Raw genomic sequence first — 22614 nt, 5'->3', positions numbered from 1 at the left:
GCTAGGTGCATGCTTAGCAGGGCTAAGGCCATGTCTACACTTACAAGCGTACAGCGGCACAGCTGCCTGTACCGACACCGCTGTGCCACTGTCAGAGCACTCATGTAGCCGTGTTATGCCAACAGGAGAGAGCTCTCCTGTCGACATCATAAAACCAGCTCAACGAGCAGCAGGAACATTGTTTGCAGGAGAGCATCTCCCGGCGACACAGTGCTGTGCACACGAGTGCTTATGCCGGCAACACTTATGTCGCTCGGGGTGTGTGTGTGTTTTTCACACCCCTGAGCGACAGAAGTTTTGCCGACGTAAATGCTAGTGTAGGCCTGGCCTAAATGGATAGTGGTGTGCATTTGCGGAGAGAGCGGCTAAGGGGGTGGAAATGTGGCGGCGATCTGTTGTGTGTGAGTGGCTCAAGGGGGACTGTTGTGGCTGCTAAATCTCAGTGTCACCCAGACACTAAGAGTTCAGCTCTGCCCCGGACAGAAATCTGAAATGAAGAAAGGAGGCACCTTGCTCCAAGATGGGCACAGGGTTTTGATTGGGGGGGAAATGTAATCGGAAGGCTGCTAAATATTCAGAAGGTGTTGGCACTATTTTTGATCCCCCCCCCCAAAACATGCAAATGTTGGCTGGGAGGTGATTGGGGGTGGAGGAATAGGTGGGAATAGTGGGAGAGGGTTTGGGGTTCAGTGAAGGGAGGGACTCTAGGAAGGGGGGTACATAGAGCTGGATGGGTAGGAGAGAGTTGGTGGGTCAGGGGAGGGGAGAGGAGGGGGGTTAGATGGAGATGGAAGGGAGGGGTCAGGCACTGGGAAGGTGGACATGGGAGTGAGTGATAGGGGGCTGGAGGAGAATAGGGGCAGCTGCCAGCCCCCCATTACCTTCCCATGGGTGTCAGTATATAGGGGCTACGTCTCTTTGGGGGTCTGGGCATCTCTCCCTATCTTTGTGTGTGTCCCAGGATCTGGGGATCCCCATCCCCTGTAGGGGGGTCTGATCCCCCCCATCCATGCCTGCCTCATGTGAGCCAGGATAAGGGAGACTTGCCCCTCTTGGGGTGCCTGAGCCCCTCTCCCTGCCTCTCCCATGGCATTTAGTGTTCCCTGATCTTCTGGGGGTGTCCTCTTACTCCTCCATGTCATCTGGGATCTGGGGGATCTTGTCCCTCTATGGGGGTCTGAGCCTGTCTTCCTAACCCCCATGTGTGCCAGGATCGGGGATGCCCTGTCCCTCTGGGTGTGAACAGGCAAACTGGGAGCATGCCCCAAGGACATAGTGCTAAGGAGCTGAGACTGGGGACGCTTGATGCATATCACAGGCTCTCCAGCCCTGGCGCCGGGGGATGGGAACACCTGCTAACATGCAGGGAGCAGCTGAGACCTCTCCGAGCTATTGTTTCAGGCTGTTTTCATCTCCATGGGGTGTTCTCCTTCAGTTGAGAGCGTCGCACTGGGAGATGGGCCCCGTCCCACCGCTCTAAGCCTGCCGTACTGTGGAGCGATGTGTACAGCCCCTTCCCTCAGATCTCCCTCTAGTATAGTAAATAGCCAGGTATACGTCTATCAGCGATCAGCTTTCTGTTTAAAGCTTGACTCTCCTAAGTGGTCTAAAATCTGCCCAGCTAGTGAGATTGCCTTGACCTGTGGTGCGGCTCATGTGGGCGAGGGCTAGGGTTAGTGAGCCGGACTTGGAGTCTTTTGAGCTAGAGGTTCCCAAGATATAGCCCCCCCCCTCAGAAAAAGAGCATTTCACAAAGTTCTACCAACTTCTTTGGTGCACACCTGACTCCTCAAATGCTAATGGCTTAATGGGACGGGCAGAGGAGGGTGAACTGAAACTGTGGGGAGGGGGGTATATGTTGTGAGGGATTGTGGGGGTGGGGAAGAGAGGAGAGCGCCACACCAGTCTTCTCTCACAAGCTTAAAGTTCCTGTAACGATCATGTCATAAATCTGTCAAATTCTTGGGCCATGGACCGGGTCTAAGATTTCTCTCACTGGCCTTTTAGCAGTTACATGCGCCAAACATGTCAAAGCACGGCCCTTATCTCCATCCCACCGTAACAATGTGAGCAGAGGGAGCATGTGTGTGTGTGGGGGGGGGAGGGGGCGCATAGCGGTCACGTAGCAACTATGTGGCCTAGTGGGGACAATGGCAGACAGGGCCTGGGAAACCTGGGCTCAGCTACTGACTCTGCCACTGGCCCGTGGGATGACTTTGGCCACATGTGAGATAGGGCTGGGCAACAGCAGCTGATGCTGGTCACTGCAGCTCCAAGTAGGTGGTCGGGAGGAGCCCTGATTCGGCACACCTGACCTGACTGGTGGATCGGGATGGGCTGAGGAGACCACAAAAGGCTCATGTACCCATTACGCAAGAGGTGGAAAAGGCACAGGAAGGGTGCGCCTGGCAGGTTTTTCAGAGCCAGGAGAGATCTCTCAGGGGGAAGATACCTTCTGTCTCCCCCATCCTTGGCCGAGTGAACTATGGATTGGATGAGATTGTAAATACAGGGCTGCACCAGTTTGTATAGGATGGTGGGGAGAACACGAGGTGTTTGACCAGAAGGTCTCCGAGCGGTTTGTTTCTTGAAAAGAGACAGGAGTGGGACCCCGCCCTGTCACACCAAGACACTTTGCCTCTCTGTGCCTCAGTTTCCCCACCTGTACAATGGGGTTAATGATGTTTCCCTCCTTGAGATCTCCTGATGAAAAGCGCTGTGTAAGAGCTTGGTATTAGTATCATGATCTGGACAGAGAAGTGACCAAACTACACATCCACATAATAATTACTACTGCCTAAAGAACCGTTATCTCCTACCAACAATGTTTCACTTTCTGCTCAGAAAACTAGGAACTGAAATGGCAAAAAGCTTTGTTAACGTTGCCTGTTGGTATCCTGTGCCCTTCTAGAATGGCGAGTTCAGCAAAACTCAAACCTCTGAAAATGAGGAAATCCAGAGTTAAGGTATGTGCCATGTAACCCTAACTCTGCCCTCTTTGAGCAATGCCCCACAACACCCATAACATGCACTCACACGCTGCCTTTGCCCTTTGTTTAGAAAAGAGATGAATGGGGGGGATATGACAGAGGTCTATAAAATCACGAATGGGGTGGAGAAAGTGCATAGGGAAGTGTTATTTACCCCTTCACACGACACAAGAACCAGGGGTCACCCAATGAAATTAGCAGGTTTAAAACAAAGGCAGCAGGTTTAAAACAAACAAAAGGAAGCACTTCTTCACACAACACACTTTTGACCTGTGGTATTCGTTGCCAGGGGGTGGTGTGAAGGCCAAAAGTATAACAAGATTCAAAAAGGAACTAGATGAGTTCATGGAAGATAGGTTCACCAATGGCTATTAGTCAAGATGGTCAGAGATGCTACCCCATGCTCTGGTGTTCCTAAACCTCCAACTTCCAGAAGCTGGGACTGGACGACAAGGGGTGGATCACTAGATAACTGTCCTGTTCCGGCCATTCCCTCTGAAGCACCTGGCGCTGGCCCCTGTTGGAAGACAGGATACTGGGCTAGATGGACCATTGGTCTAACCAAGTATGGCTGTTATTATGTACCAGAGAGGAGCCCCTTCCACTCAAATACTGAGCCTGCTCCATTGAAAGAATCCCACAGCTGCTGAATTGTACAACCCCTTCAACCCTTTTTTACTGGCCCTTTCCCTGATGCACACCATGCCATCTACCACTGTACCTTCACTTAACCGTCATTAACCCCACCTCCCACCCGCAGCTCCCACCTCACTGCTGACAATCCCCACGGCAAGATGCCCCGGTTCCCTGCTAGTGACATGATGTACGGAAATGAGGCAGACCGGAGCTGCCTCACAGATCTGGACACAGAGATGCCCACACGTGTGCTGGCAGGAATATTACATCTACGTCCGAAGGTAGAGAAGGTGGAGAAAGCTACTAGGGGAGAGGCTGTTCTAGATTTGATTTTGACAAATAGGGAGGAACTAGTTGAGAATTTGAAAGTGGAAGGCAGCTTGGGTGAAAGTGATCATGAAATGGTAGCGTTCACGATTCTAGGGAATGGTAGGAGGGAGGACAGCACAATAAAGACAATGGGTTTCAAGAAGGCAGACTTTAGCAAACTCAGGGAGTTCGTAGGTAACATCCCATGGGAAGCAAGTCTAAGGGGAAAAACAATTGAAGACAGTTGGCAGTTTTTCAAAGAGACATTATTAAGGGCACAAGAGCAAACTATCCCACTGTGTAGGAAAGATAGGAAATATGGCAAGAGACCACCCTGGCTTAACCAGGAGATCTTCAATGATCTACAGCTCAAAAAAGAGTCCTACAAAAAGTGGAAATTTGGTCAAATTACAAAGGGTGAATATAAACAAATAACACAAGTATGTAGGGACAAAATTAGAAAAGCCAAGGCACAAAACGAGATCAAACTAGCTAGGGACATAAAAGGAAACAAGAAATACATTCTACAAATACGTTAGAAGCAAGAGGAAGACCAAGGACAGAGTAGACCCGTTACTCAACTAGGGGGGAAAGACAATAACAGAAAATGTGAAAATTACTTTTTTTTTTTTCGGTTTTCACCAAGAAGGTTGGTGGTGATTGGACGTCTAAAATAATGAATGCCAGTGAAAATGAAGTAGGATCAGAGTCTAAAATAGAGAAAGCAGGTCAGAAATTACTTAGACAAATTAGATCTCTTCAAATCACCAGGGCCTGATGAAATGCATCCTAGAATACTCAAGGAGCTGACTGAGGAGATATCTGAGCCATTAGCAATTATCTTTGAAAAGTCATGGAAGATGGGAGACATTCCAGAAGACTGGAAAAAGGCAAATATAATGCCCATCTATAAAAAGGAAATAAGGACAACCCAGGGGATTACAGACCAGACAGCTTAACTTCTGTACCCAGAAAGATAATGGAGCAAATAATTAAGCAATTAATTTGCAAACACCTAGAAGATAATAAGGTATAAATAACAATCAGCATGGATTTGTCAAGAACAAATTGTGTCAAACCAACCTGATAGCTTTCTTTGATAGGGTAACAAGCCTTGTGGATAGGGGGGAAGCAGTAGACATGATATATCTTGACTTTAGTAAGGCTTTTGATACTGTCTCGCATGATCTTCTCATAAACAAACTAGGGAAATACAACCTAGATGGAGCTACTATAAGGTGGGTGCATAACTGGCTGGAAAATCATTCCCAGAGTAGTTATCAGTGGTTCACAGTCATGCTGGAAGGGCATAATGAATGGGGTCCCTCAGGGACTGGTTCTGGGTCCGGTTCTGTTCAATATCTTCATCAATGATTTAGATAATGGCATAGAGAGCACGCTTATAAAGTTTGCAGATGATACCAAGCTGGGAGGGGTTGCAAGTGCTTTGGAGGATAGGATTAAAATTCAAAATGATCTGGACAAACTGGAGAAATAGTCTGAAGTAAATAGGATGAAATTCAATAAGGACAAATGCAAAGTACTCCACTTAACAAGGAACAATCAGTTGCACACATATAAAATGGGAAATGACTGCCTAGGAAGGAGTACTGCGGAAGGAGATCTGGGGGTCAGAGTGGATCACAAGCTAAATATGAGTCAACAGGGTAACGCCGTTGCAAAAAAAGCAAACACCATTATGAGATGTATTAGCAGAAGTATTATAAGCAAGACACGAGAAATAATTCTTCTGCTCTACTCTGCGCTGATTAGGCCTCAGCTGGAGTATTGTGTCCAGTTCTGGGCGCCACATTTCAGAATAGATGTGGACAAATTGGAGAAAGTTCAGAGAAGAGCAACAGAAATGATTAAAGGTCTAGAAAACGTGACCTATGAGGGAAGATTGAAAAAATTGTTTTTTTTTTAGTCTGGAGAAGAGAAGACTGAGAGGGGACATGATAACAGTTTTCAAGTACATAAAAGCTTGTTACAAGGAGGAGGGAGAAAATTTGTTCTTCTTAACCTCTGAGGATAGGACAAGAAGCAATGGGCTTAAACTGCAGCAAGGGTGGTTTAGGTTGGACATTAGGAAAGACTTCTTAACTGTCAGAGTGGTTAAGCACTGGAATAAATTGCCTAGGGAGGTGGGAATCTCCATCATTGGGGATTTTTAAGAGCAGGTTGGACAAACACCTGTCAGGGATGGTCTAGATAATCAGGGGTGGCTCTACCTTTTTTGCTGCCCCAAGCACGGCAGGAAGGCTGCCTTCAGCGGCTTGCCTGCGGGAGGTCCGCCGGACCCATGGCTCCGGCGTACCCGCCGCCCAATTGCCGCCAAATCCGTGGGACCGGTGGACCTCCCACAGGCATGCCGCCGCAGGCTGCCTGACTGCCGCCCTCGCAGGGACCGGCAGGCTGCCCCCCGCGGCTTGCCGCCCCAAGCACGCGCTTGGAGCGCTGTTGCCTGGAGCCGCCGCTGTAGATAATTCTTAGTCCTGCCTTGAGTGTAGGGACTGGACAAGATGACCTCTCGAGGTCCCTTCCATTTCTATGATTCTATGATTCTATCGCTCTTACCCCAACACAGATTGTGTGGGATCTCTGCCGACAGCGACGGTCGAGCTGATTGCCATGGTTATTGTGAGATGTTTGTTCAGGAAACACCTGTAGAGTTACGGAACACTCGGATCTTGTGTTCCAAATCTGACACCTGGGAGCGAAACCTAGCACCTGAAGAGGGGAGGTCTGAGAGCTGAGCCAATCAATGTGAGACCAAGGGACGCCCCTGGAGACAGCTGCTGTTTCCTGTCTGGAGTAGATGCAGGTGGGAGAGTTACAAAGGCCCTGTCTACATTGGCAAGTTTCTGCGCAGTAAAGCAGCTTTCTGCGCTGTAACTCCCGAGGTGTACACACTGCCAAGCCACTTAGTGCGCAGAAACTGCGCAGCTGTAGCACTGTAAAAAACCCACCCCAGCGAGAGGCGCAGAGCTTTCTGCGTGGGGGCTACAGCGCTGCGGTGCCAGTGTAGACACCATGGTCGATTACAACGCTGTGATTGGCCTCCGGGAGGTGTCCCACAATTCCTGTTCTCGCCTCTCTGGTCATCGGTTTGAAGTCTACTGCCCTGCCCTCAGGTGACCAAGCGTCATCCCCACCCCGTAAATTCCTTTGGAATTTTGAAAGTCCCCTTCCTGTTTGCTGGGTGACGTGTGCAGTGGTCACAGCGCATCTTTCCAGGTGGCCTTGCCTGCTCCACGCAGGACTGAAAAAAGTATTTACCCCACCTGCTGTTTGCATACAGAGAAGTGCCGCAGGAATCCACAGGGTTTTCCTCATTCAAGTTGAGGTATGGGAGGAGAGTGAGGGGACCCCTGGACTTGATGAGGGACGAGTGGGAGGGGAAGGCCTCTCCCGATGGAGAATCAGTGGTGGCGTGTGTACTGACCTTCCGGGAAAAGCTCACTGAGCTCATGGGCTTGGCCAGGGGAAACCTAGCCAGGGCACAAAGGAAGCAGAAGGTCTGGTACAACTGCTCAGCATGTGTCCACTCCTATGCTACCGGGGACCAGGTGATGCTTCTCATCCCCATGAGGAAGAATAACCTGCCTGGGATGGCCCCTTCAAGGCCATCAGACAGGTAAATAGGTGAACTATGTAGTGCAACTGTCCAACTGGGCACACAGCCACTGGGTGTACCATGTAACATGATGAAGCCGTACTGGGACAGGGAGAAGTTGGTGCTGGCTGTGTGTGGGCAGTGGGAGAAGGGAGAGGATCCCCTGGTGGGTCTCCTCCCTGAGGCTGGGGCTGACCCCTCGCTGGAATCAATTCCCCTCTCAGACCAGCTAACCCCTGCCCAGCAGGCTGAGATCAGAGGGGTGCTGCATTCATATCGGCAGCTGTTTTCCAACTGACCTGGGCTCACGAACCTGGCTGTTCACTGGGTGGAGACCGGAGCCAACCCTCCCATCAGGTGTTCCCCATTCAGGGTCACTGGGAAAGCAGCCCAGGACCTGGAGAGAGACGTCGGGGACATGCTGGCTTTAGGCGTGATCCAGCCGTCCTCCAGCCCCTGGGCCTCTCCCATGGTGCTGGTCCCCAGGAAGGACGGGTCGATCCGGTTCTGTGTGGAATATCGGAAGCTTAATGCCATCACTGTGTCTGATGCCTACCCCATGCGTAGGACTGACGAAATCCTAGATAAGTTGAGGGCTGCCCGGTACCTCACTACCATGGATCTCACCAAAGGCTACTGGCAAGTGCCTTTGGAACCAGAGGCCAGGGCAAAGTCTGCCTTCACCACCCCAATAGGGCTCTTCGAGTTCCTGGTCCTGCCTTTTGGTCTCGGGGGAGTGGGGGCACCTGCCACCTTCCAGCGCCTGGTGAATCAGTTACTAATGGGGATGGAGGACTTTGCTCTAGCGTATATTCACAATATCTGTGTATTTAGCCAAACCTGGGAGGATCATGTGTCCCAGGTGAAGAGGGGGCTGGGTCACCTCCAGGATGCAGGACTGACTATAAAAGCCGGAAAGTGCAAGGTGGGGAGGGCAGAGGTGTCATACCTGGGCCACAAGGTGGGGAGCAGCCACCTGAAGCCGGAGCTGGCCGAAGTGGAGGCAATCAAGGATTGGCCCGCTCCCCAGACTAAGAAGCAGGTCCAGGCTTTCACTGGGATGGCGGGGTACTACTGGAGGTTTGTGCCCCACTTTAGCTCCCTGGCAGCTCCCCTGATGGAGCTGTGTAGGAAGGGAAAGCCAGACAGGGTGGTCTGGACCGAGCAGTGCCAGATGCTCTCTGTGCACTGAAGGGGGCACTCATCCAAAGCCCGGTGCTGGTGAACCCGGATTTTATCAAACCCTTCCTGGTGTTCACCGACGCCTCAGACACCGGGCTGGGTGCGGAGCTGATGCAAACTGATACTAAGGGGGAGAGACACCCCATTGTGTACTTGAGCAAGAAGCTGCTGCCCCGGGAGCAGCACTATGTGGCCATAGAGAAGGAATGTCTGGCCTTGGTGTGGGCCCTTAAAAAGCTGCAGCCGGATCTATTTGGGTGACGCTTTACTGTGTACACTGACCAGTCACCCCTGACGTGGCTGCACCAAATGAAAGGGACTAATGCCAAGCTCCTGAGATGTGGCCTGCTCCTGCAGGGTTATGACATGGAGGTGGTCCATAAGAGGGGGAGTGCCAATGTTATAGCCCAGAGGGGGGCAAACGACGGCTCGCGGGCCACATCCGGCCCGCAGGACCCTTCCCTCTGGCCCCCGAGCTCCTGCCAGGGAGCGGGGTCAGGACAGGCTTGCGGAGGAGCCAGCCCAACTCCCTGGCAGCACCTGGCCCCTCCCCTTCTGCTCCCCTCCCTCCCTCCCTCCCTCACAGTCACAGTCACAGTTCCCCCAGCCCCTGGGCAGCGTGGCTGCAGCTCCGGCGGGCCGGCACGGCTATAGCGCTGCCAGATCTGGTGCTCCAGGGCGGTGCTGTCAGGGGGCAGGGAGCAGGGGGAGTTCTCCGGGGGAGGGGTGTTGCAGGGGGGCTGTCAAGGGGCCTGGGCCCTGCTGCCAGGGACAGGGGCAGAGCAAGCCAGGGCCCCCCTCCGCCCCCAGCGTGCTTGGCCCCTGTCCCCAGCAGCCAAGCCCAGACAGGGAGCGAGCCCTGCCCGACTGCCAGGGAGAGCAGCCAATGAGCAGGGGACGCGCACAGGGAAAGGACTGAGCCCCCCTTTCCCCCACCCCACAGGTAACGTGGGGCGGGGAGAGCAGGGAGGGTTGGATAGGGGACCCCAGGAAGGGTGGTCAGGGGGTGGGGAGCAGGGGAGATTGGATAGGGGCGGGGATCCCGGGGATGGTCAGGGGTGGGGAACGGGGTGGGGGGGGGGGTTGGATGGGGGTGGTAGCCTTCCCTACCCAGCCCTCCATACAATTTCTGTATCTGATGTGGCCCTAGGGCCAAAAAGTTTGCTCACCCCTGTTATAGCCGATGCTTCATCATGGAGTGGGGCCCCTAACTTCCCTAGGTCACTGGCTAAGTGACAACGCTCAGTTCAGACTCGAAGCAGGGAGAGATGTGACGAACTGGGGGATTTTCTTGGTTTTTTCTATGGTTTGCATGGAGAGGGGGTGGGACTCAGTTTCCCTGGGTGTTACTGGTTTAACGAGATGATGGGAGAGGGAGTTTGTTGTTACAGAGGACCAGTGACAGAACTTCGGACCCCAGCCAATGGCCAGGAGAATGGATACCCCAGCGACTGGTGACCTAGTGACCAGGAGGTCCAGCTCGGACGCCACAGCCAGTTCTGGCCAGTGGGAGGATAATGGGCTGTGGAGAGAGGACCCCGGTGACCTGACCAGCTGGTTCCAGCCAGTGGGGAACAAAAGACGGCTGAGAGGAGAGGAGGCCCAGGCGACCCTGTTTACCTGGACAGAAGACAATTGATAGAGGCGGGGCTTGGGGGAGGTGATATCAGATGCCCAGCTGGAAAGCAGGGGGTCTCTGGACTGGGGAGAGGGAGCAGGCAGAGCCCACCTGGATGCAGGGGAGAGTTGGATGTGCTGTGCTGAGGGAGGCCAGGCCTCAGGGCTCTGAGAGTTTCCTATGCTGTGTTCAAACGCTCAGTAAACCCTCCTGTGTTACGCTGGCTGAGAGTCACTCCAGTCTAGAGAACAGGGTTGCATTATTCCCTTTGGGAGTGGAGGCCCCGGGGGTCCAGAGCGAGTGGACTCCCTGAGGGGGCCCACGGCGAGAGACAGGCGTGCTAAAGCTCAGAGAGGTGCGGCTCCAGGAGGCTGAGGGGCTTAACCCCTGAGAGAGAGTGGACCCCCGAGAAGGGCTGTCACACTGAAGGGGGTTCCCCCCAGGGACCCTACGGGGCCAAGAGTGGGCACGACCTGTGAGTCCGTGACACCATGTACCATAACAAGAAAAGGACTCGTTAATAAGTACAGCCTATTGATTGTGTCTGATGTTTTTCATTTTCCTGTAACCTGCTGTTTCCAACTCCTTACACCTGCTTTTATTTGAATCTTTCCCTCTAGCTCTTTTAATAAACTTCAGTTTGGTTCTGCTCTAAACCGGTCGAAGTGCCCTGTGCTAAGGAGAGTGTTGAACCAAATCCAGTGCCCTGGGACAGCAGATCGGTGCGCATGGCGGGTGTCCAGAAGACAGGGGACTGGGCACCCGAGTGTAGCAAAGTGAGGTGTGTGACGGGTTGGATCACAGAAACCCCTTTGGGACTGCCACCTGATGTGCTTTGACTACCTCTGAGCCTGTTTTCCCTGCCAGCCTAGGACTTCAGTGCCCTGCCTGGTTTGAGCCAGACACGCTAGCCTGCTGCAAACACAGACCCAGGTCTGAACAACGTCCCCTAAAAGCTGTAGGCTTAATTGAAAACAGCTTAAGAAGTGTTCCTGTCTCCAACACTCAGATGTCCAGCTCCCTATGGGGTCCAAACTCCAAATAAATCCCTTTTACCCTATATAAAGCTTATACAGAGTAAACTCATAAATTGTTCGCCCTCTATAGCACTGATAGAGAGATATGCACAGCTGTTTGCCCCTCCCCCCCGGTATTAATACATACTCTAGTAATAATAACATACTTATTAATACTTATTATTGATTAATAAGTCAAAAGTGATTTTATTAAATACAAAAGTAGGATTTAAGTGATTCCATGTAATAACAGACAGAACAAAGCAAAATAAAATAAAACACGCAAGTCTAAGTCTAGTACAGTAAGAAAACTGAATACAGATAAAACCTCACCCTCAGATGTTTCAATAAGCTTCTATCACAGACTGGACGCCTTCCTAGTCTGGGCACAATCCTTTCTCCTGGTACAACCCTTGTTCCAGCTCAGGTGGTAGCTAGGGGATTCCTCATGATTGCAGCCCCCTTTGTTCTGTTCCACCCCCTTATATATCTTTTGCACAAGGCGGGAGTCCTTTGTCCCTCTCTGGGGTCCCACCCCTCCTTCTAAGACTCCAAGCCCTCACTCCTCCCTGACTCACAGGAAGGATGCCTGCAAACAGAGCCATCCACAGTCAATTGTCGTGGTTGATGGGAGCCATCAAGATTCCAAACCACCATTAATGGCCCACACTTCGCATAATTACAATAGGCCCTCAGAGTTATATTTCATATTTCTAGTTTCAGATACAAGAGTGGTACATTTATACAGATAGGATGACCACACTCAGTAGATCATAAGCTTTGTAATGATCCCTTACAAGAGACCTTTTGCATGAAGCATATTGCAGTTATGATAGTCACACTCATTAGCATAGTTTCATAAAATCACATAGAGTGCAGCGTCACAAGGTGTGTCAATTGCTGGCCTGCACGGGGAAAGAGCAGGGTTCATGGAGCATGGTGTAGAGCGCCTGTGCCGCCAGCAGGTGGTGGCTGGGGTGGGTTTCCCCAGGTGGAAGTGATTCACCCCAGAACCTTGGCTAACCCCCAGAAGTGTCCCTCCCACACACCTCTTTCCTTTGATCACACACAGGGGGCAGGGAGAGGGGCTCACCAGCCCCTTCTGAGAGGTCCCGCCCCCTCAGGTCACAATTACAGCTCTGCCAAGCTGCACCAGATAACCCTTCCACCATTCAGTACAGCAACACCTAGCTCAGTGACTGCAGCTGGAGTGCATGCTGAGAATTGCCAGTGATTCCAGACCGCTCCGGGGGGCAGAGTTAAGGCTACATGGGTGTTTACCTTCACGCTGCAGCTCCTGATTTTCAGAGGTTTAAGTTTGGCTGAACTTGATGTTCCAGGAGGGCAAGAGGTATAGACAGGCAATCGTCACAGGGCAGTAACAAAGATTTTTGCCATTTAGTAGACAGACAGACAGCTGGGTAAGGGGGTGTGATAGATAAATGGATCTCTCTGGGGCAGGGGGATAGATCCATAAATAGAGGCTTATGAGATAGATAGAAAGTCAGATAGATGATTGTATATGGAGATAGACAGATAAAGGGTTAGATAGATATGGAGCCCATGGGGCGCTGCAGGCCTGGAGCCCCTTGGCAGGGTGACCCGGACTCAGCACTCCAGAACCCCGGTGGGATTGTAGAGACAGAGCGGGGGTTAGTGGCAGAACAGCCCAGGGTCTAAATCACTAGCCTGCTGCTCAGGAGACTGGGTTCTAGTCCTGCCTCTGCTGGGTGACTGTGGGCGAGTCACTGCCATGCTCTGTGCCTCGGTTTCCCCATCTGCCTTGGCTATTTGGAGTGTGAGCTCTTTGGGGCAGGGCCTGACTCACTGTGTCTGTGCAGCACCTGGTACAATGGGACTCTGATCTCTGCATGCTACTGAAATAGAAACAGCAGCCAAGTGGCGGATGCCCTCAGAGCCCAACAAATTGTTCCCACTGAATCGTTTACTCTGAGCATTTCCATCAGCCCCAATCACGGGGGATCCGTCTGCAGGGCTGTGACCAGGAGGCTGGTGGGAATCCAGGCAGGGCCACCCACACAGTGCAGTTTGTGATCCCTGTTTGGGGGCTCATGTGATGTAGTGACGTGGCACGAACACAGCGATCATCAGTGCCATGAGGACGGGGCCCATCGAGAAACCAGATGTTTGTGCCAGCAGAGCCCTCGGCGACTCAAAGGGATCAGGAGCAGGGCGGGGCTGGAATGTGCTTCCCTAGTGCCAGGGAGAAGGGTCACAGGATGCCCTGTTACCCACCCAGCCATCGCCTCACCCTCTATCTATCCCATATGCACCCACTAGCCTTCCACCCTTCTGTTCGTCTATTCCAGCCGCACCTTCCAACCCCACACTCTGCACCTGTCCCATACTCTCTCTCTATCTATCTCTCTTAGATTCCCAGGCCAGAAGGGATCACTGTGATCAGCTAGCCTGACCTCCTGGCTAACACAGGCCAGAGAGCTTCCCCAAATCATTCCCAGAGCAGAGTTTTTAGAAAAAGCACCACCCCCCTGACCCCTACTGCACCCCAAACCCCTGCCCCAGCCCAGAGCCTGCACCCAAACTCCCTCCCAGAGCCCGACACCTCACCCCATCCCACACCCCAACCCCCTGCCCCAGCCTAGAGCCCGCACCCCTCCCCCAAACTCCCTCCCAGAGCCCGACTCCTGCACCCCCTCCTGCACCCCAACCCCCTGCCCCAGGCCGGAGCCCGCACCCCTCACCCAAACTCCCTCCCAGAGCCCAACTCCCGCACCCCAACCTCCTGCCCCAATCAAGGTGCCTCACTTTATTTTCATTTACTTCCTATTACTTATAATATAGGAGGAGAATGAAGGGAAAAAAGAATGAAAACTGGGGGGGGGGGGGTAAGAGAGAATGTTCTTTTTCTTGGCTGGGTCCCCAGCCCCCCAAATGAAGCTGCGCTGGGCCCCACTAACTCTAAACCCGCCACTGCCTTCGCCCATGACCCCCGCGTCCCTCCAGGATCGGACTCAGCCCCCCCTTACCGCATGGGGCACTGGCGATCCCGGGGCGCCCTCTGCTGGCCGCCCGGCCCAGCTGCCGCCCCCTTTCCCGGCGCCGGGACCAGCTGGCCGGAGGAGACGCCCGGGGCCGGCGGGCGGCTGCCCGTGTGGCCGCGCGGGACGGCAGCGGGCGGTGATGGCAGGAGCCGCAGGGATCGCGGCGTGAGGCGGGCGGTGTTGCTATTCGTGGCGTCACACCGGAGCCGGCGAGCCGGAGCGCCCTGCCCGGGCTGGCCCCGGCCGGGCTCCCCAGGCAGTGGGCACCGTGCGCCCCCCGGGGGAGCCCCGCGCCGCCGATCCACCGGGAGGGGCAGATCGGGGAGCGCACAGAGGCTGGGAGACAAAGGGGGCTTGGGGCAGCGTGTGGGTGCCGGGGAGGGAGCGGACTGGAGCCCGTGGGGGAGGGAGCCTGGGCACCGGAGTGGGGCTTGGAGAAGGTCCTGGAAGTAAGGGGCTGCGGATGCTGGAGCAGGCAGCCCGATGGGGCAGGCTGGCATCACACCCATCTGTTGCTTTGGTCCTGGCTGTGACGCTGGCCTGGTGGTGTGCTGGGAGTGGCACTGTCGGGGGGAAAGCCCGTGCCAGACCGGCTGTGCCCTTCCTGCTGCAGGCAGGGACCGTGGGAACGGGCTGGACTGAGTGTGGGGCCAGATCCCAGCTGGTGTCAATCATCTGTAGCTCTATGGGACTCAATGGGCCAGATCCCAGCTGGTGTCAGTCGTCTGCAGGAGCGCCGCCAGCTTTTCTGCCGCCCTAGGCGGCGGAAGGTCCCGCCGCCGAAATACCGCCGCGGTCACCGCCCCCCAAATTGTAGTGCCCTACCTAATGGGTTGCGCCGGCCTTGGTCGTCCATAGCTCTGTGGGACTCAATGGGCCAGATCCCAGCTGGTGTCAGTCGTCCGTAGCTCCATTGGGCTCAATGGGCCAGATCTCAGCTGGTGTTAATCGTCCGTAGCTCCATGGGACTTTCAGAGATTTTTCGGTGTTCTCTAGCACACACAGATGTGAGGTCATCTCCCCTCTGTTTACCAAAGGTGCTGTGGGGGGAGCTCTCACCCCCTGCTTCCAGGCATGAACCAGGCTCTAAGGACTGGGAGGCAGGAGGGGACTTCCCTTGGGGAGGGGGGGAAGTGTGACACTTCTGGGGTAACCCAGGGGGTGCAGTGTGAATCAACTACGAGGGAGCCTTGTCCGTGCCCACTGGGGGAAACTGGCCCCAAACCACTGGCTAGTGGCCACTCCGGGCTCCGCAAGCCCTGCTCTTCCCTGCCGCAAGCTAACCATTTACACACCTCAGGCCTTGGGCTCCCTACGTGGGGCCTTGGGGCAGAGCAGACATATCCTGTGGCTAAATCTATGGCGTCGTCAGTCCCCCCAGCATATCTGTACACCCCCCAGCATCCCCCTGAGTGCCCAGGCCCTTGACTTCTGGACACCGCAATGCACACGGATTCGCTGCCCCTGCAGAAGCAGCCCCCCCCCGCGCACTAGCTTCTCCAGCACCAGCCATGTCTGCAGTAAAACCAATTAGGAGTTTATGTGACAGAGCTTAAGATAAAGCTTCAAATAGAAGTGAGCGGAAGGATCGGAAACATCTTATTGCAGATAAACCAAAAATAGAAAACACCATCTAGAGCCCCTCCTTAGGAACAAGTTCCTGCCTTGCCTGCTAAGGTATTTCTCACCCAGTGGTCAGTCCATCTGGACAGCGTTTGGCCAGTCGAGAGCTGGGCTCCTTTCTGCATGAGATGCTCATGCAGGCGGGCAGTGCCCCTCCATAGCGGATGCCATCTTGTGCCCTCCTTTCCCGTATTATACAGCTCCGGACCTTTTGTCTCTTTTCCCAACCAGGGCGTTTCATTAACTTCAGCTCGCCCCTGCTTGGCCCACTAGTCAGGGTCCTTTTTCCTGGGCTCTTTTGAGCTTTGTAAAGGCCCGAGCCAGCCTCCGTCTAGGCTGTGAACACTTGGCTAGGCTGGAGCGAAAGATGGCAGTTCTCACTCTGAGTTAGATCTGAGAACGCTCCCGCCCGTCTGGTGACCAGTTTCACGTCCAGCAGCTTTGGCCACAATATTCTACACGGTACCTGACTCGTAAGGCTACGTCTACACTCCAGCCTCTGTTGGGAAAGCGTATGTCACTCAGGGATGTGAACAGGCCACCACCCGGAGCGACATAAGTTACACCAACCGATGTGCACAGCGCTGTGTCGGTGGGAGAGCTTCTGCCAATGCAGTTCCTGCCGCTTGCACAGGTGGGTTTTTACGCCGACCGGAGAGCTCTGTCCCGTCGGCATAGAGCGTCTTCCCTAGATGCGCTGCAGTGGTGCAGTTGTATCGGAGCAGCTATGCTGCTGCAGCGCTGTACATATAGACATACCCTTAGACTCTTTCCTGTAGGTGCATCCCCCAATAACCATGACAACCAAAGAGTAGGTTTAGAACAAACATAAGGCAGCACTTTACACACAGTGCACAGGCAACCGGTGGAACTTGTTGCCAGGAGATGCTGCGATGCCCAAAAGTATAGCGGGGTTCAGAAAAGGACTAGATAAGTTCATGGAAGATAGGGCCATCAGTGGCTATTAGCCAAGATGGTCAGGGACGTAACCCCTCGCTCTGGGTGTCCCTAAACCTCTGACTGCCAGAAGCTGGGACTGGATGGCAGGGGATGGAATTGCCCTGTTCTGTTCATTCCCTCTGAAGCACCTGGCACTGGGCACTGTCAGCGACAGGACACTGGACCATTGCTCTGATCCAGTCTGGCCATCCTTCTGTTCTTAACCAGTAGGTTCTTAGTTTTCGGCAGAGGCCACGCCCAGCTCCTTTCGGTGAAATATCGGGAAGGAGGCACTCACAGGGGATGGGCATGTCTGGGCATATCTAAGCGAGTTCCTGGGTACACTCAGCTGTGTTTCCCCATCTGTTCATAGAATCATAGAATATCAGGGTTGGAAGGGACCTCAGGAGGTCATCTAGTCCAACCCCCTGCTCAAAGCAGGACCAATTCCCAACACTCCCAACATGGGGCACTGGGATCGTGACAGGTTTGTGACTGTGGGGTCCTGGTGCCTTCCTGGGAAGCAGCTGTGGCTGGGCGGTGTTGGGGACTGGGCAAGATGGGGCTGGGGTCAGATCTAGCCTGGCCATTGCTGTGTTCCCAAGTTCTGATGTGGCCTAAATCTCCGTGTCCAGCCCCTTCCCCACTCCTGGATGTGAAGAATTCCTCCCTGCTTTGCTCGTGGTTCAGAAGAATCCACAATGGCCCTGTGAAGAACAGCCATCCATATGTAGACAGGCGTGTCCACATGTATGTGGCACTTCCCCACATGCCTGGCGGAATTGTCCCGCAAGTGGCATCAATGCAAGGGGAGGGGGAGATCAGTGAGTGAGCAAGAACTGCAGCTCAACAGGGGTAGGGTTAGCTGCCGTCGGCCCTGCTCCCAGATGGGAACCCACGGTAGAAAGGCAGCGAGGGACTGATGTCCCAGAATTAACTCACACCCACCGAGGAGGAGATTCTGATCTGTGATCCAGGGCTGTAAATCTGGAGGGGCCCCATGGGAAGCCCCCCCCAAAATACACTGGGATAAGTGAGAGCTGTGCCCGAGGAGCTCCATGCACCTGGTTCACCATTTCTTGCCCCTCACCTTGTCATTACACCAGTGCAGGATGGGATGGAAAGCTGCTGAACCCAACTGGTAGCAGTTTGCACCGCCCCTGCATTGGTGTGAATTTCCACCTACCTTGCAAGGCTGTGGATTCGCCAGTGTGAATTTCCGCCCAGTTCACGCTCATCTTGCACCGGTGTGAACATCCACCCCGTTTGTATTGGTGTCGATTTCTCCCCCTTTGTGTCCTCGCTCAGCCAGTGTGTATTTCCACCCACCTGGTAATCACTTTGCAGTGGTGTGGATTCCCTGGCATGAGTTTCCACCCAGTCTCCACCCACCTTACACCTGGGTGAGTTTCCACTCAAAGTCCCATTTATTAACAAAGCATCTTAGCAGCTAGCCCTGATGCTCAACAAGCAAAATTCACATGTGAGAATCCTCACGCTCTGAGAGATGCAAAAGCACCGATTCCACCTTCTTAACTGGCACTGACACTTTAAAAACAGCCCAGAAAAGCAACATGCCAGAATCAAATGAAGAATCATTGGCTCCTCTTGGAACCCCAGAGAAACATTAATTTTTGCACCATTTGTTTCGTATTTTTGCCATTCACCCAGCTAATAGGGCAACTGAATCAGCCAAAACCTTATCTGAATGGTTCAGAGGTGACTTGATCACATTCTATAAGTACCTGGCCGTCCTGCTTCATGCGGTGAGCTCTGCCCAGCAAGTCCCACAGAGACAGGCATCCTGGTCAGAGATCTTCTGCCCTCCTCAGAGATCAGTGCTCCTGAGCCTGTATGGTGCTGGGACCTTTGCAAACCAAATAAGGGTCTGCGGTGGGTGCCCAGCATTTCAAGGCCTTGGGTTAGCAGAGAGAAGCGAAGGTCAAGCTAGAACAGTGGTTCTCAGACTTTTGTACTGATGAGCCCTTTCACATAGGAAGCCTCTGAGTGCGACTCCCCACCCCCCCTTATAAATTAAAAACACTTTTAAATATATTTAACACCATTGTAAATGCTGCAGGCAAAGCGGGGTTTAGGCTGACAGCTCGCATGTAATAGCAACCCCCTGAGGGGTCCTGACCCCCACTTGGAGAACCCCTGAGCTAGAGTTCAGACTGGCCAGCATGAGGCCCTCCCTAGCCAAGCTGTTGTTGAATCCATTTAATTTTTTTCCCCTTTGTCTGTCAGAGGAGGTGAGATCAGGTTTAGAAGGGACCTCAGAAGGTCATCTAGGTCCAACTCCCTGCTTAAAGCAGGGCCAATCCCCCATTATTATTTGTTTTTTGCCCCAGATCCCTAAATGGCCCCCTCAAGGATTGAACTCACAACGCTGGGTTTAAGCAGGCCAGTGCTCAAACCACTGAGCTAACTTAGCTGCTGATTGCTAGTATGTCCCCGACCCTTGGGGTTCCCACTGTCTTGCCAGAGCCTTCATTTTTATGGGTCTGTTTCAGCTAGTCCTTTAAGGACCCGTTTATGACTCCCCACCCGGCTGTGTGACACCCCCCCCCCACGTCCCTTGCTCTGCCCCAGGAACAGTTGTTCCACCTTTTTGCACCCAGTAGGGAGCGGTCCCTAGATAAGTGAGTCACTGCCATGCCCGGCATTCATAAAAACATTCCAAACAATTCCCACTTTGTCACAGCTGCCGGCTCCCCTTCTGGCCTTGCAATCGATGAACTGTTGCATAACAAGTATTTGCCTTTTTGAGCCAATGAGGCAAAAGGACCAAGATTGGAGAGAGCCGTTTAATTCTCAAATAACTCTGAAAGCGACAAAATAGGAAATGGTGGAGCAAATCTGTCCAGACCCGCAGGCCCCAACACGCTGATGTCTCTCGCTCCTGGAAGAGAATCCTGTGAACGTTTCCTGCTATACCAAGGTGGCAGGGGCCTAGATCTTCTTTGGCAGTGACAGTCGTGCTTTATGCCAGCTGATCAGTGGAGATCTAGCCAGCAAAGAGATTATAATGAGACTTTGTTTGGTACCATGAGCACTGTTCATTAATTTGATTGGATAAGCTGGTATGTTTCACGAGCGCTTGTTGGAACCTTAATCATTCTTGTCGTTCTGGGGTGGGGTGGTGGCTGTATGCTTGCAAAGAAAGTCTATCCATGAGACTCATGTTGATCAGCTTCAAATAGCCAAAGATGCTCCTCAGATTTCCCGGTCTGTTGTTATTATTATTCCTATTTATTGTAAGCCTTTTCAGCTACCGGCTTCTTAGTTATTCATTTCCACTCAGCACTCTCATAGCACTGGTGTCAATTTTCACTCGTGTGAACGTCCATCCACTTTGCACTTGCTTTTCACCGGCATAAATGGCCACACGAGGTTGCATTAGTGCTTAACAATCTGATGAGCAGCAGAGAATATTGTCTTTGGGGCATTTGAATTCATTACCGTAATGTAGCTTCTTGAGAGGAAACGGTGGGGTGGTGGGAGCTTCTTGAGAGGAAACGGTGGGGTGGTGGGAGCTTCTGCTAGTGGTATTGGGTTTGCACGTTGTGTGATGTAGCTAATACCTTGTGTTTACATGGGCGGTATGATCAAAAAGATAATAAAACATTTCTTATACAAAATAATGTATTCCTGCTCTTTATCAGACGCTTCTCTGACAAGCTGTGTGGTATTTTCTAAAGAGCCAAATTCTCTTGCATGAGAAACGTATCGATCGAGTTATTTTGCCACATTAAAAGAACACTGAGGTTGCAGTGTCAAGCACTGCCAAGTTAGGAGATGCCAGAGTTCAGGATGCCAGAGCAATCTAAATTCACCCCTCTTGTGTATTACGATCAGGTCTTTAATTACATGATCACAGAGTTTTTTCACAGGGCCCCTGCCTCATTCAGCGCACAAGATGGATGGGGCTTGTTCAATATTTCTTTGTATCCTCATTGTTCGGTGCATGACCCCCGGGTCTGATTGATTGCCCTCTATTCAAACCCGGTTCTGAAGACAGAATTTTTAATTTCCTCGTGGGCGTTTCTATGGTGCCTGTCACTGTAACATTGGAGAGCTTCACAATCACTAGTGACCCCATCTTCACTGTCCCTGTGGGAGGCGAGGGTGTGGGCATATCCCCACTTTGCAGGTAGGGCACTGAGGCACGGAGATCAAAGCCAAAATTGTCACCCATCTGTCGCCACTAATTGTGGGTGCCCAGTTTGAGACGCCTGGCCCTGACTTCCCCGCGCAGGGTAGCCACTTTGTGTGTTCAGAGGGCAGTCCCCATTGATGTCCGGTGCAGCTGGGAGTGCTCAGTTTGGCTTACGTGACTTGCAGAGACAGGGCTAGAATCCAGTTCTCCAGGTGGCGTTGAGCTGCCTTGGCCACGAGACCCTCCCTTCTCTCCTCCCCGCCCCCCGATCCCCTGACTCTTGCGCAACACACCTTCCAACTTCTGCAACAAACGAGGCACGGGCCTTGCAGACAACAGCCCCCTTCCCTGCACAGCCCTGATTCGTCACCAGGGCCAGGGTCCTGTGGGGAAAAAACAGCACGTGATCATGTCATTAAGGGACACCTACCCTCTGTCCCCCTGCAAGGTCCGCCCTGGCTCGCCCTCATCACCCACTTCTTCCGTTCCTGCTGTCGTCTCTGGTGGAAATCCGGGGAGCAGGCTGGCCTCCCCATCTCTTCTTTCGGTTCAGCCATTGGCCTGGCTGAACAGCTTCGCTTCTCCAGCTCCACTGAATCTGCCTGCCTTTGTCTCAGCCCCTCCACTCCTGCCTCCGCTGCTCTCTCTGCACAGAATGGGGCCCATTTCTTCCAAGAGAACGCTGATGAAATACCACGTGAGCTTTTCCCTCCCCTCGGCTTGCCTTCCCTTCCCCCTCCAACTCCATCCTCCTTCTCCCCTGGCATAAGTTTCTCACCTGCTCTCCTCCTCTAACCCCCTCCACTTGCTCCAGTGACCCCATCCCCTCTCCTGATCTCCCTCAGCCCCACTCCCATCCCCTCCCTTCTCCTCTGGCTCTTTCCCCTCACACTACAAACATGCTCTAGTGCAGGGGTTCACAACACATTTTTTGGTGGCCTCAGAGGGAGGCCACGCACTCTTGCTGGTGGCCGCTCTGACAAATTTTCCTAAACTACTTAATTAACTTTAGGAAAAACAAAGAAATATGCACATATCCGTGTCCAAATCATTATAATTTATTTATGTAGGGGTTTTTTTTGTTGCAGACTCAATAAATAAAAATAAATTACAGTTGTATTTTGGTGCCCGGGCTCCTGCTTCCTCCTCCGGCCTCCCAGACTCCACTGCTTCCTCCACCCCCCCCCCCACCCCCATTGTCCCAAGCGCATTGGCCCCTTCTGGGAGCACTGTGGGGCCGGGGTAGGCAGGGAGCCCCCCTTAGTCTTGCTGTGCCTGCTGCCAGCTGGGAGCTGCTGAAGGCCGTACCCCAACCCCCATCCCTGAACCCCCTCCCAGAGCCAGCACCCCAAACCCCCTCCTGCCCCCCAGCCCTGAGCCCCCTCCCAGAGCCAGCACCCCATACCCCCTCCTGTACCCCAAACCCCACCCTGAGCCCCCTCCCAGAGCCAGCACCCCAAACCCCACTCTGAGCCCTCTCCCAGAGCCAGCACCCATACCCCC

This window comes from Terrapene carolina, unplaced genomic scaffold (assembly GCF_002925995.2).
Source record: "Terrapene carolina triunguis isolate 2854851 unplaced genomic scaffold, T_m_triunguis-2.0 Scaffold926, whole genome shotgun sequence".
Classification (NCBI taxonomy): domain Eukaryota; kingdom Metazoa; phylum Chordata; order Testudines; family Emydidae; genus Terrapene; species Terrapene triunguis.
The sequence above is the reverse complement of the archived record's forward strand: the minus strand, read 5'-3'. Positions refer to the sequence as shown.